Source organism: Micropterus salmoides, unplaced genomic scaffold (assembly GCF_014851395.1).
Source record: "Micropterus salmoides isolate LMB-PRFRI ecotype aquatic unplaced genomic scaffold, ASM1485139v1 Ms_hic_scaffold_8, whole genome shotgun sequence".
In the NCBI taxonomy this organism is placed as follows: Eukaryota; Metazoa; Chordata; class Actinopteri; order Centrarchiformes; family Centrarchidae; genus Micropterus; species Micropterus salmoides.
In genome coordinates this window covers 17,283,538-17,297,681 of record NW_024044570.1, presented here as the reverse complement: position 1 = coordinate 17,297,681, position 14,144 = coordinate 17,283,538, and the positions used below count along the sequence as shown (strand labels likewise).

The window sequence follows — 14,144 nt, the reverse complement described above, 5'->3', positions numbered from 1 at the left end:
AGATTAAACAATCAATCAATCAACAGACAATTAACTGGCAACTATTTTGATAATTGACTCATCATTGAAGTAATTTTTTCTAGTAATAAAATTGCCAAACATCTATTGGTTTCAGCTTCTCAGTCTGCTTTCTGTGTTTTATATCAATGTTAACTACATTTTCCTGGAGTTTTACACTTTTTGGGACAAAATAGGCAATCCGGAGACACCAAACGATTAATTGAGAAAATAATTAGCAGATTAATTAATAATAGTTAGTTTCAGCCCTAGTTTGTTTAAAAAGGAAGACACTATAAATAAATACATTTAAAAAGCCATTATGGTTTTGAATAATTTATGGGATAGAAATACATTAGTTAATGGAGTTACATTCTCCTGAGTTAAACCTTCAAACCTTCTCAACTTGGTGTTTCATCACTTCAAATCACTTTGTGACCATTACTGAACTTATAACCATCCAATCTTCAGCTGACAGTTCTGGTAAAATCTTGGGAATTCATAGCGATTAGGAAAATCTACAGAGAATATTTAAAAGTGGAGGTTCTTCAGACGCTGCACTGAGCCATCAACGAGCAATGAAACAGCTATAATACAACAGCAACAGCACAACTTTCATGACTGTGATTTCCACTTGGAGGTTGAGGCACCTGGGAAAATGCTGTGCGTCGTTTAACAGGAGCTTAATTCTGGCCACATGGTTTATTCATGTGGCAACCGCTGATATCACGACTCTCATAAATCACGCAGTGCGGCATGCTGGATGTCCACTCGCTCGGGCAGGGCTCACTAATCTCAACACCATCTTTCATCTAAATAACCTTGCCTTACCGCAGGGCAGGCCAACACCAGACACAGTCCATTGGAGGGAGGCTCTCCTCGTACTTTTATTTCTTTCACTCTAGGCACAAAGACTTTCTGCAGCCTGTCAGAGCAGACAAACACTGTCCCATGTGCTCCCAGGCAGGAGTCTGCCCACTCTCAACCACAGGCAATAATAAGAAATTGCTTCATGGACATCAGAGGAACTAATCTAGTCTAACGCTATCTTTATGAATGTAGAATCAGACACACAAGGGAGGAGAGCAGCAGAGCCGGTCGAGCCATCTGTTCAGAAGTGGTTCAAAGAAAGAGCAGAAAATTTGAAACTAATGTGAGTAAACATGATCATCAAATATAGATAGTAGAATAGAGCATATAGCAACTTTGCCCTCATTTTTATGGCTATTCGAACATGTCAAACGTTATCACATGTTTCGTAATTAATTGGATTTTTGGGTTCTTACCCACATAACAGACACCCAATCAGCAGTCATAAACATGTCACCAATTACCAGCTTTGGGCCTACATATTCCGTAAGAAAACTAATTAGTGAAACAACACCCCTTAATGAACCAATATAACTATGTGCCTTATGTCACATAGCTCTCCCTGCTGCTTAGAATAGTCACATAGTTTCACCTCATGCTTCTAATAACAAACCCCAGGCATCACATTGACAGCCAAATGTGTTTCAATGCCCTCTGCTCTACGTCTGTCCTCTCTCCACACCCTGGCTCTGGCCTCCTGCTGCCACCAGAAGGAAGAACCAGTCAGGCTCCTGCTCGCACCAGAAAGGCCCTCCTTCCCCACACAGACAATTAGCTACCCTGTAACTGATTGCAAGTAATGAGCACTGCTGGAGAACAGTTGGAGATCTTAGGACAAATTAATGTGTGAAAACTGGCAGTTGAACCTTCTGCTCTCTACCTCCAAGACAACAAAATGTCTTATAAACTAGATTTGGGAATAAATACCTTGCCTCAAACACATCCCATTTCCAATCAAAGTATTTAAGCACAACTCATCCGTTCTCTTCCCCTCTGACTCATTTCTCACATTCCTCCAACCCAAACCCCTTTTCTCTTTTTCTCTTCTCTTACTTTTTGTCTCTTTTGTTTGAATGCAGGAACCACTGGCAGCAGAGCACATGAAGAGACGGTTCCCCCACACAGAGTCTCAACTCCCCTGGTTCCCTCTGCCACTGGTTGATGACTTTCCAGAACACATGAAGTGACGTTTCACCTGCCCTGAGTCTCCCTACCCTTGACTCTCATCCCCACATCCTTCGACCCCTCACCCTTCTTCCTCATCCCGCCATCAGGATCCCTAATACATTCTGGCATATAATCTCTGCTATTCTCCATCCATATCATACAAGAAAATATCCTAAATCCATATCTATGGTGGTGTGGGCTTTGTTAGTGAAACTAAACTATTACTCTGCAGCTCTGGTCAAGGAAGCACAACCACACATCCATGCATACTAAGGGGCCAAGATGGTTATTACTGTAAATTACAGCCTCTACAGAGAGAGAGCCAAACTCAGCAGAGGTATGGTGTGGACAGTAAAACAAATGAGAAAAGGTGGAGAGAAGAAGGCCCTGAAAAGGCAAGTAGGGGCGCTAGCTGAGCAGCTCACCATGAAATGCTGAAACAACAGCACGGCTGCCAGGGCAATTTTACACCCCAATAGTTTCGCACCTCAGCCACCAACCCCTTCCAACTCTGAACCTTGTGTCTTCTTTGTGTCTTCATTTATTTTGTGTCAGTGTCCAAGATGCGAGAAGCCAAGCAGTGAGAAACTCGTCCCAAATGTCGCAGGGTAAGCGGTGTGTAAAGCAGACGGAGGGAGGGAGGAAGAGAAAAGCCACTGCGCCTGGATGCACCTTGCTTTCTGTGCAGACGATCCTCTGAGATCTCACGGTATTTTTGATTTATTTAGAGAGTACTGAAGTTGACATTAGTTGTACACTTAGGAAAACAAATATCATATAATTGTATACTAATCACTGTGTACACTGCAGTGGTGGAAGAAGCTTTCAGATCCTTTACTTATATAAAACAACCAATACATTAATGTAAAAATATTCCATTACAAGTAAAGTCCTGCATTCAAAATCAAAAGTAAAAGTACAGAAGTTTAATCAACAAAATAAACATTTCAAATTAAAGGTAGAGGTTCTGTAGTAAAATTGCTCTTGTGACTGACTATTGATTGTTAGTAATAGAGTGGCATTAATGTGTAATCAGTATTTACTGCTGTAGCTGGACGAGGTGAAGCTATTTGTAACTACATAAGTTAGGTAGTTTAGCATTTAGTAGTAGTAACCAAGGGGTTGGGTCCCTCCAAACGTTCACCAGATAAATCTGATGGGTCGTGAGAAGATTCATGTGAGACGAAAGATAAAAAATAAATTGTAATACTCAAATCTGTTTTTGTTTTTGGACTTTTCCAATTGTTGATTTGTTGTGAAATATTTGATAACCTGAACACTTTTTGAAATGAAACCACCAGACGTTTAGAGTGGAAATGTCTCTTTTGTGGAACTGCTCATACAAGACATAGACATCACAAACATGACTAGGATTCACAACAAGACCAGATTTTTTTGAGGGGTCACCATGCAAAAAGTTTGGAGCCACCAGTTTAATTTTTAATAATGTGTTGTGTTTTTTAAGCTTATCATAGAGTTGTTTTACATGTAATCATAATCTAACAAGTAACTACTAACTGCTGCTGTCAGATAAATGTAGTGCAGCGGAAAGTACAGTATTTCCCTCTGAAATTAGTGGTGTATAAAGTAGCAGTAAACTACAAGTACCTCAAAATTACTTGAGAAGATGTACTTTATTCATTTCCACCACTGATGTAATGTAGTTTTGGTATTTTAATAAACAAACAATCAAGTGCAGGCCAAACTCCACTGCTAATTCTCAGAAATTCAAGATGCTGTGGGATCTCTCACAAGAAGAATCTGTGTATATTTAAGCAGAATTTATTTTCTAAAATAACAATAAAATATTAACTATTCACGTTTGACTAAAAGCTACCTCTCCCACATCCCTCTCTAGATCAATGGTTTACTCCCACCGCTAGTGTAGCACATTAACCTTGTTGATCACTAGTCAATGACTGAAAGAGGAATGACTTATCATCATGATTATTAAATCTGAAATTCTTCTGCAGCACGTTAAGCCCAGCCACTGTGCAGCCAGGTGATCTCAATTTGGTGAAATGAGAGCTCCATCAACCAGATTTGCATTAAAGATGTATGCCCAATTTTGTCCACTGTGACCTTTCAAATGTCCTTGAATCCACTTGAACAAAATACGCCTACTTAGACTGAATGCATTAAAAAAATGAACAAAATAGAGGAGCGCTTGTGGCTCTGTTCAGCCTGCCTGATGAATACACGAAGAAGATGCCTATTTTCATCACTGACATGACAGACTTAGATGAAGCCAAAATGTAACCCATAATGAATTCCCCAAAATGCAAATGAATCCAGTCAAAGGCATTAGGAATATGCTTGTACAACTATTAAAGATACAGAATATAACCACTGGGCTGATGAAGCAAAGCCCTGGAATGTTTTCTAAATACATCATCTGCTTCATTAGAGGTCCACATTGTTACAACTCAAACCATGTCTCTATTTCTCTGCAGTATATGATAGTAGAATTGTGTCATACATCACAATAGTGTAAATGTCACCATGCAATTCAACACACAAAATCCATTTTTTATGCACTCAAACTTGCAGCAAAAGTATACAGTGCAAACTATATTTTTATATATATATCATGCTACATGTGCCATAAACCTGTCGGAAATTAAAGAAGTAGAAAAAGAACAGAAGAGTGATTGCAGTTTTCTCTGTCATCTCAATCTACACAGTCTTTTGCTGTATATAAAGATACTAAAACTCTCCACAAATCTAACCAAAACAATCTTTGCTGTACATTTTGCTACATCTCCTCGACACCCTCAACAAAAACACTTACAAGCTTCTTTCTCAGCCTCTATTCCATTATTCTCTTCACTCTCCATTGGCCGTGGCAGGCAGGACTGTCTGATGCTGGTGCTGGGGGTGCCAAGTATTTGTGCCCTGACCTTCTACTCTCTGGACAGGTCTGAGTGCGAAAGCGTCGCCTGTGAGGGGCCAAAGGAGATGGGACACTCTGCTGGCTGTGTGTATTATTCATGAGTTGCTCCTGTTGAGGGGGCAGTTATTCAGCATCCAAATCCCAGATGTGGTTCAATCTGTGCTCCATTCACTGTCCTGACTGCTGGCCATTGATCACAAGCAAGGTACCGGGTGCTGAATAAGCGCAGGGGCTTCATGTTATAGGGCTCAAAGCGCCTCACTGATAGCACAAAGATCTATCACTAGATACTGGAAATGGGCCAGAGTTTTCTCCCTAGAAGTGATCGTACAGGCTGAGAGGAGATGTATCTCCAACATTTATTAAACAGGAGTAGCACAGCATGTGACTGGTGTCACTGAGATGTGACAGTCTTTTTTTTGGTTTGGTATCCATGCAATGTAGTAATGGAGTGTATGCAAGTAAGCATCTCTGTTTCTGAATCAAATTTCACTTCCACCAAAATCAGCTGCACTGAGATTATATTTATACACATTCACACACTCACACACACACACAAACACACAGAGAAAATACTATGATGAGGTCCTGCTCTGAAAGGTGCCAGAGGCAAGGTATCACACTCTAATAGGCATCACACTATTAATGGACAGTTGAGCACAGTGAATCATTTGTCCACTTTAATCATCAATCACATATAGGCAGCCAAATGTGGTATGACCGCAACTCTGCCCCTGTCTGCATTTGTCAGGATGATGACCATCCATCATCGATCATGTTGTAAAATTACTGCATAATATGAAATGTGAATAATAATTACTATGTCAGCTAGCCTACTGAGATATACAGGACTCACTGTGGTACTTAATGGAACGCCTACATAACAATCTTGTGGCCTCAGGTCAGCGTTTCATGTTAATTACATATTTTTCTGAGATCAGTGATAAACTTGTTGAGGCGTTTTCCAAATTCACTTCACCTTTCAAACCTCACACGCTGGATCTTTATTTTGTTAGCACGTCATTACCGATTAAATAAGAAAAGAATCTGAGAAGTTTCAACACATTTAGGACCCATGCAAAGTTCACACTGTGGGATGCTTGGAAATGTTTGAGTTGTTTAACAGGAATGTTTTTTTTATTTTTTTTTATTTATCAAGTATTGAAAATGGCCTCTTTCTTTGATCAGATTTATGAATCATCTTCTACATTTCTTGGGACTTTCATAAAATGAATCGCATCCATTATAACTGACTTTCTCTTACCCCTCAGTATATATTTTTTTGAGGTCAAATTAACATTAAATATTACATTTCAGCATGTTTCTATAAGGGCCATATTTCAATTATCTTCTTCCACCCAACAGAAGAAAAAAGGATGAGCCAAAATTCATGATGCTCACTGAGAAACTTTCATTTCTTTACAGTCTAAATAAGTGATTAAATCATTTTAAAACTCCATGGTAATTAGTGATAAAAAAGCCAGAACACCTCAACTGTGAATGTAAAGCAGTGAGTAAACTATGCGAAAAACCATATGCCTGAGATGGAGCGTGGATTTTTGCTGTCTATGGCATAATGATGAATAATAGCCTTATCAACAAAGCACAACACATCCCAACACGTGGCGATCTTATCACTGCTCATTTCCTCAACTCATGTATTTCCTGTATCTCCAGTGGAAAATGTGTCGTGTCGTTCCCTGCACTGTAAGTGACAGCCTAGTCATGTCAAAAGACTCAGGCTTTATGGCACAAGACAAGAAAGAAAAAAGTGGCAAGTATAAGCGGATGCATCAGCAGTATTTGCAAAAAGTCACCAGATTCCCACAAGGGACATGCTTGTCATTAAAACAAACAAGAAAAGAACTGATAGGTGCATTAATCAGAGAGCAGCCAAGCATCGATGGTGGTGAGCTGTAGTTTGTTGGCGTTTCTCCCCAGGAGCGGTTGCACCTGAGGGAGGGGGGATTAACGGAGCTCCATACTGGAGCTCCTGCATCTGAAATCTGCCTGAGCTCATCGTTTCTGCTCTTCTCTAAGAGGCTGTGACTGGATATCAGGCAATCTATTCCCCTGCAGAGCGTTGGCTGACCGACATCAATGCCGTGCATTGTCGAATTATTAATTAAATGCATGCAAGCATAATCAGATGCAGACATGGTCAGACCTTTGGGACAGCTAACATAGAATTGAAGCTGAATCTAAATTGCAGATTTCTTCTTATTTTTCAATGGCAGGTAGCTGTGCTGATTTAGGAACAAAGTCTTGCAGCCTTAAAAATTTAGCATCACTTTGCACTTATTTAAACTTTGTTTAACATGCAAAATATGCACAGCCATGACTTTTATTTACAATCCAGACTCACAAGAGAAGGAAATACATCACTAAATAAGCTTAAACAAGCTTGTGTCTGCCTTACACTCAAATATTACTATATAGGTTGCAGCATAAATATGTTTACACAGACAAGTAAGAGATAAGATGTGGGTGTATGCTGTGTTATATGTTCTTCATTCCCTCTCCACAGACGTGCAAAATGTAAATGCCACAGCTTTAAAAAGTAAAGCAAAGTCCAGGTCCTGCCTTCATATATTTCATTAACTTTTGTTAATGCAGCTGCTATGGCTCCAGGGTATTTGCGCAATGCTCAATGCACTTTTGCTGAAATAATAAGATCTATCAGTCAGCACAAAGCAAAAACAGCTTAATTTGCAGAATAAAGGTCATTGGAGCTGTTACTTTTGAGGGGCTTTGACAGAAAACAGTGTTCAAAACAACAAACTCTAGAAGAAACTCTGCCTTGAAATATTACATTATACTGAGATGTTCACATGAAATACTCAAAACTCTGTGTCAAGCATATAACGCTGAGCGAACTATTATAATTTGCCCTTGTGAACTGGACCCAACCCACTCATAATCCTGTATGTACTCCACATCCCGATATGTTGCTGGAGACAATTCACACTGCCAACAACAGATCTGGTCTGGGGGGAAAACTATTTCTCAGCATACGTGCGTTCAGATTTTTTAATTCACATGTGATTAAGAGATTATTGAGCTTGCATGAGTTCAAAGCAGTGGCTGATCAAGTGTTAATTGCATTTATTGAATAAATAAAGAATGAATTATGTGGCTTCTATCAAATCAAACAGAAATGTAAAATGTACACTATAGTCTCACATTCTTTCATTATGTCTACTCTACATTGTGAATGGATATTACCATGTAAAATCGGATTCCTACCATGGAAAGTAATTTCTGTCCTCATAAAGTGAGAAAGCTGTCAGCCTTCCACAGCCATGCTCTTTCATTAATCAGCACTAATTAATTGTATTGATTGAGGCAAACATCAGGATTTCTGGTTGAAAGGGTTTACTAGACTGTAAAGTGCACACAACAAAAAACTGGCAAATGCACAAGCCACTTATGTGCCCCTGAAGGATGCATCACTTTGGAAGAGCTCAGAAAATGAGACAAAGATGTGTCTGCTCACTTCTCATTAAATAATGTCAGAATTCACAGCATCTCCGTGGAAAATGTCGTCCTTGGCTCTACTGACGTCCTTGGCTCTAGTGAGAACCGAAGCCACTGAAGCTGAACTGAGTATCAATTTGTTTTCTGGCAGCATAACCTCTCATCGCTGGAAAAGTTGCATGAAATCACAGCTTGAACCGACCCTAACAATGGAGGACCACCACATGGTATGCCACTTTAGTAATGGGGAAATTAACTTTTAAGCTCACTAAACATGTTACACTACTTCCAAGTGCATGCTATCCACTGAAACTAGCATGTGGGTCCAACAAAAAACAATGACCACATAAATGTTCTGCACATACAAATAAATATTTAAAAAATGATATTGCAGGTATTTTTGTTCAGTATTTTTAATTTGAAAAGTTGTGTTACTGTGCGTTATAATGAGATGAGCATATAAGTATTGAGCAGATAATGCTATCCAAAGAAAACCTTGTATCTCCAAAATGGTTAAAGCTAAAAGGATTAAGAAAATTGTCCTACTGCTTAGGCTAAATTAACAACTTAAAACCCCATTGGTTTATCTTTAAAATGCACTGTCACAAAGCAGAAAATAAGACGTATATGTATAGATGTATAGTTTTCACAGCACCGCGTTGAAATATAAAAAATTAATATGTGGATTTAGTCTGCTTGTTTGACAACCAAAGTTACAATGGCATGGAAGTCAAAAATTAAAGAAAATAAAAACTTGATCCTTAACAGTGCACATGAAGGGCCATGATGGTCAAAAATCACAACTGGCTTTATATGTGGCTTTAGTATATTAAAATAGTTTTGACTTTGAAACTGATCATCTAACTTCTTAATACAAAGGCAAACAGTAATTGTAAGTTAAACATGAGTTTGTATGTGAATTATTTATTTGTGCGTGTGGATGTGCTGTGCTTGTGTAGCTATGTAGGAAGTGATTAAAAACTGCAAATGTGTAGCCATTAAAAAAACAACACTTTTTTGTCAGTCTCAGGGTCAAAACAAATCCTGCATTACTGAAGTGCCATGGTGCATTTATGATAAATGACTTTATGACAAATTGCTGTAATGCGAGGAACTGATATAGAGCGCGGGCTACAATGTATGTAGCTGCAACAGGGCAAAACAACAGTAGGCCTATCGTTGTAGGGCTCCAGTTGTTTCAAATTACATAGGGTGTCTGAGTGTGCATATGTTTGTGTGTGTGCAAAATATATGCCAGTGATTTTATAAAAATCATTGATTTTAAAAAAGCCATCTTGGTTCTTTTTGTCTTTCAACAAAGGAAACAGAAATGATTTCATTATTAAACCATGGTGCAGATCTGCCCATTGCCTAATAGAATAATGCAAGTTTAATCAGCTGCTTTAGCTTGCACTCTGTTGTCATCTAGTGGCTCAAGAATGATACAACATCCCGCATGTGATCAACATTCTGGACTGAATCAAAATGTGCATCACAGCTGCTGGACTCACTCCTCATCCTTGACTTTGAAGGACACAAAATTATCTTGAATCCTCGTAGAGAAATTAATATTAGAATGAGAAAGACACTGTGATATTGGAGCTACGTGTCGGCAATGTTAATGTCAACTGCAGTCACCTATCAAAACTTATATCGAAGCACTTTAATTCCAAATTAACCAAACATAAATAATGGCATCGGAACAGGCTTTTAAATTTCCGTATCCTCAAACTAACAGTTTTCCTGGCAGAACATACACGAGGCATGTGAAAAAAACAATGCATGGCTGCAGTAGATTATAAAACTCTCTGGGATGATACAGCCCTTTTCCTTGGCACACCACGCACATTTCCATGGGATAGACTCGCCAAAAGCCTAATTAAATAGAAAGCACAATTTGTCACGTCAACCAGCCAGGCAGCGCTTTCCAAATGCCAAACGACTGCGCCTCAACTTGCTGCGGGCCGCTTCAACAACAAAAACAAAAATATAACAAAAGCAAAACATCTCTGTTAAAAAAATTGTTTTAAAAACATCTGCAAAGCTGTTTTTCACCACAGATACTGCCGATGATGGTGGCATGCCTACTGCAGCATCATTAGCATCTTCTGCCGATTCAATAAAGCCACCCTTCTTCTGTTTTCGGGGGGGAAATGCATTTGAACTCACCCTTCACGAGACTTGAGATTTAAAGTTATCACCCTCAACAAAACAGAATTCAGCGGGTCCACGGCACAACACGGTCTTCCATCGTTATTGAGTGAGAAACTCAAAATGCAGGTAGCTTCGAGCGGGTCGTTTCTGGAGTTCAAACCCGCACGTTTCAATACGACGCGCAGAAGTCAGGTGTTGTTGTGAGAGGGACCGCGGCTACCTCCTTCCTCTTCTCTCTCCTCTACTTCACTGGGTGAAGCGCGGCCCACTTTAAACTATCGTGACGTCATGGGCGCTGATGCTGATGCTGCCCCCGCCCTCCCCACCCTGACCCCATCACCAGGCCCTACACCTCTACACACACACCTACATACACACACACACACACACACACACACACACACACAATGTCCTCTCCATAAACATAATCCTACATTATTCCTACAACTTGTGAAATATTACTCAACTTGAAAAGACACAGAAGTTAGGCCATAGGCTACAACCTGTAGTGGAAGATAGATTTTTTCCATAAAGGATTATCTGCCTGCTTGCCACACATGACTGCAACCTTCAAGATTATATGGGCTGAAAGTAGGTAAATTGCCCAGAACAGCTTAATTATTATAATTAGATACTATATATTTTTCTGCAAGGATGAACACTTCTGTTCTCCTCTGAACCAGAAAAAAATAAGTTCTAGTTAGATCAGGTAAAATTAGGTTTTCCTTCAGTATTCAGATGATTGGTCAAAATCCACCTGTACTGACACATTCTCACCTGCCTATGACAGATTTCTATGACAGTTTGGAGAGGAAGTCGACTAAAGATTGATGGCAGAAAGTCTTTGCATTTGTGCGTCTAAGCAAGGTTTCAGGCATCACTATGTCATATAGAGCAGCCTCACACCTTGTAATCCTGATATCTCCCAGGACAGACAAGATTCCCCTTTTGATTTTCCACATGGAAGATTTGGAAGCCGAGCATCGAAACTAGTTTCTTATAGTGACATTTAACAGAGGTGTGTTTCTTAGAGGGAGGTCAGGCTGTCAGACCGTTGTAAGGCAAATGTTCCTTCCTTCCAAATGTTTTTTACTGAATGGTTGTGTTAACTGAAAAACCATCCTTTTAAAGAAAGTCCCGTGATATTCTACTTTTTTGTGCCTTAAATCTCCATTGTTGTATAAAACTATTAAAAACATATCAGTGTTGCAGTGTGCAGCATGTCCCTTCCTCACAATGATCACAGGCACTTTGGTTTGTTTAGAGTCAACGCTATAAAAATGTCCTCCTACTGTATACTCAAACAAGCACCAAAAGTGTATTAATCTGCGGCTGAAAATAGTCCCCAACATATGCACCATTTACTCTGGTTTAAGTAACATTTGCTGAAAACTACAGTGTATACCTGTTTTAGGCAAGTACTCCGCCTTTTTGAAAAATGATATTCAGCAGGAACAAATGGGCTTGGTGCTGAGTGCCACAGACAGGGTAGGGTAGTCAGAAAAAACTGAGAGATGGTCTGAGACATTGTTGGTTTTGATCTTTTCATAGGATTTATTGATAATATGACAAATATAGAACACAGGGAAGGTGACAAGTATTGTCCGTGGCTCGGGATCCAAGAACAGCACTTAGCTCTCAATGCTGAACAGATCTGTAGCCACCAATCAACACCTCTGCAGCCACTCCAACCTTGCTTTTGGCCTTTACAAAACTCTGCTGACACTGCTGAGCCACTCAACTGTATCAAAATGTGCTTTTTAAAAGGTTTTTACAACCCATTCGTTTCCAAGCTGTAAAAAAGCATTCTGTCTCACTTTCTCAGTGATTATGTACAATGTCAAACACCCCAAATCCCTGAAATAATAACTAAATTCACATATTGATGCTGTATATATAATATACATTCAAAGGATTACCTAATCTCCCAAATTTGACTGACTAGCTAAATTTAATTGCAATTTGAACAGTATGGGTTCATTACATGAAGATATCTTGTGATTATTTTACTTATTGATCTTTATGGTTTCTAAAGTAACTAGTAACTATACATGTGAAACACACACAATATAGTGGAGTATAAAGTGGCATGAAATTGTACTCAAGTAAAGTACAAGTACAGTGACTCAATTGTGTTCTTAAGTAGAGTTTTAGAGTATATGTATTTAGTTACTCTACACTATCTGTGTCTGTTTACCATGAACTTGTGCAGTTCAGCATAGTCCATCTCCTTAAAACCAAACCTGCAGTATTCCCAGCGGTGTACCCCACTTGTGTGTGTGTTCATGTCTCAGTCATTTGTAAGTACTTCTGCTTCTTCAGTTCAGCTGAGTGTTGGACTTTTGTTTTTCCTACTTTATCAGAAATGTGTTCGCAGGCACATTCTGCGCATGCAGTCCACTGTGTGCCGTCTTTGGCCCGGCTCCAGATGAACTACATCTGCCGAAAACTAAAAGAAGACACATTTGCCTTTGCCTCTGTATTAGCTAACCAAGTTATCTTACTCAAACAGAAGGGCACAGCTCCACCTTCCCACTGCCACCGGCTAAGCGACATTATGTTGTGTATGAAACATGAAAATCCATTACACCACAGGAGAGGGTTGTTTTGGAAAAACATCTCCTGAAGTTGTTTGGTTTTCACTCCTTGATTTTTTCTTTGTTTTCTTTTTATCGTTTTCAAGCATGTTTTATTACTGTTATCTTTTTAAAGATTTGCCTTCATCTAGCCATTAGACAACAAAACACATATTGCTTAAAGCACATTTTAAACATTTATATCACACAAAAAGATTCAGAAGACTGATTTAGTCCTACAGTACACTCTATCCTGTCTAGGAGGATGACAGTGAAGGTGAAGGAAACAATGATACGAATTTCATTCTGTAAAACAGACTTGAAGTCTAAAAATCTGTCCATGTGTTGCAGGTGATTCTCTTGACTGTGGTTTTTAAACCACAGTTCAGCTGAGCCAGAGCCAGCTACAACTACACTCAGGCCATGTGCTACTATACTGTTCCTATTGTCTCCGGTCCACACAAGAGGTATCATGCCATCAGGCACAGAAATCAGGCACTCCTCAAGCCTTTAAAACAGGCACCACCCACATCTGTTTACTTGTCTGTTGGGTCAACAAAGCTGACTTTATCACTGCTTATGCTAACACATTATCTCTTGGGCTACTAGCGCTCACTGAGACCTGGGTCAAACCAGAAAACTCTGCTACCCCTGCTGCGCTGTCCACCAATTCCTCTTTCACCCACACCCCCAGACCGTCTGGGAGGGGGGGTGGGACTGGGTTCTTAATATCCAACAAATGGAAATTCACACAGCTGCTACCCCCGAATCAATATGCCTCCTTCCAATACCATGCTGTCTTTGTGTCCGCTCCGGTAAAGGTCTCTGTGATTGTCATATAGCGTCCACCAAGACAAATGGGTAACTTTGTGGAGGAGCTAGACAAACTGCTGTCTTCAATACCAGAGCATGACTGTCCCCTACTTGTCCTCAGTGACATGAACATTCACTTAGACAGTTCGAACTCAGCAGACTTCCTGTCTCTGATTCAGTCCTTTGATCTAACATGG

The 14,144-nt window shown here is 39.7% G+C and overlaps 1 protein-coding gene across 3 annotated transcripts in view; it reads right to left on the bottom strand.

Annotated features, from left to right (window-relative positions):
- The window catches only part of megf11 (multiple EGF-like-domains 11), a 74,375-nt gene extending 63,589 nt beyond the window's left edge, over positions 1 to 10,786 (bottom strand). For all 3 annotated transcript variants that reach the window (XM_038707138.1, XM_038707137.1, XM_038707139.1), the window contains exon 1: positions 10,574 to 10,786. The gene's annotated coding sequence lies outside the window, so the exon portion shown is untranslated. The remainder of the gene's footprint in view (positions 1 to 10,573) is intronic.
- Between the last annotated feature and the right edge of the window lie 3,358 nt (positions 10,787 to 14,144).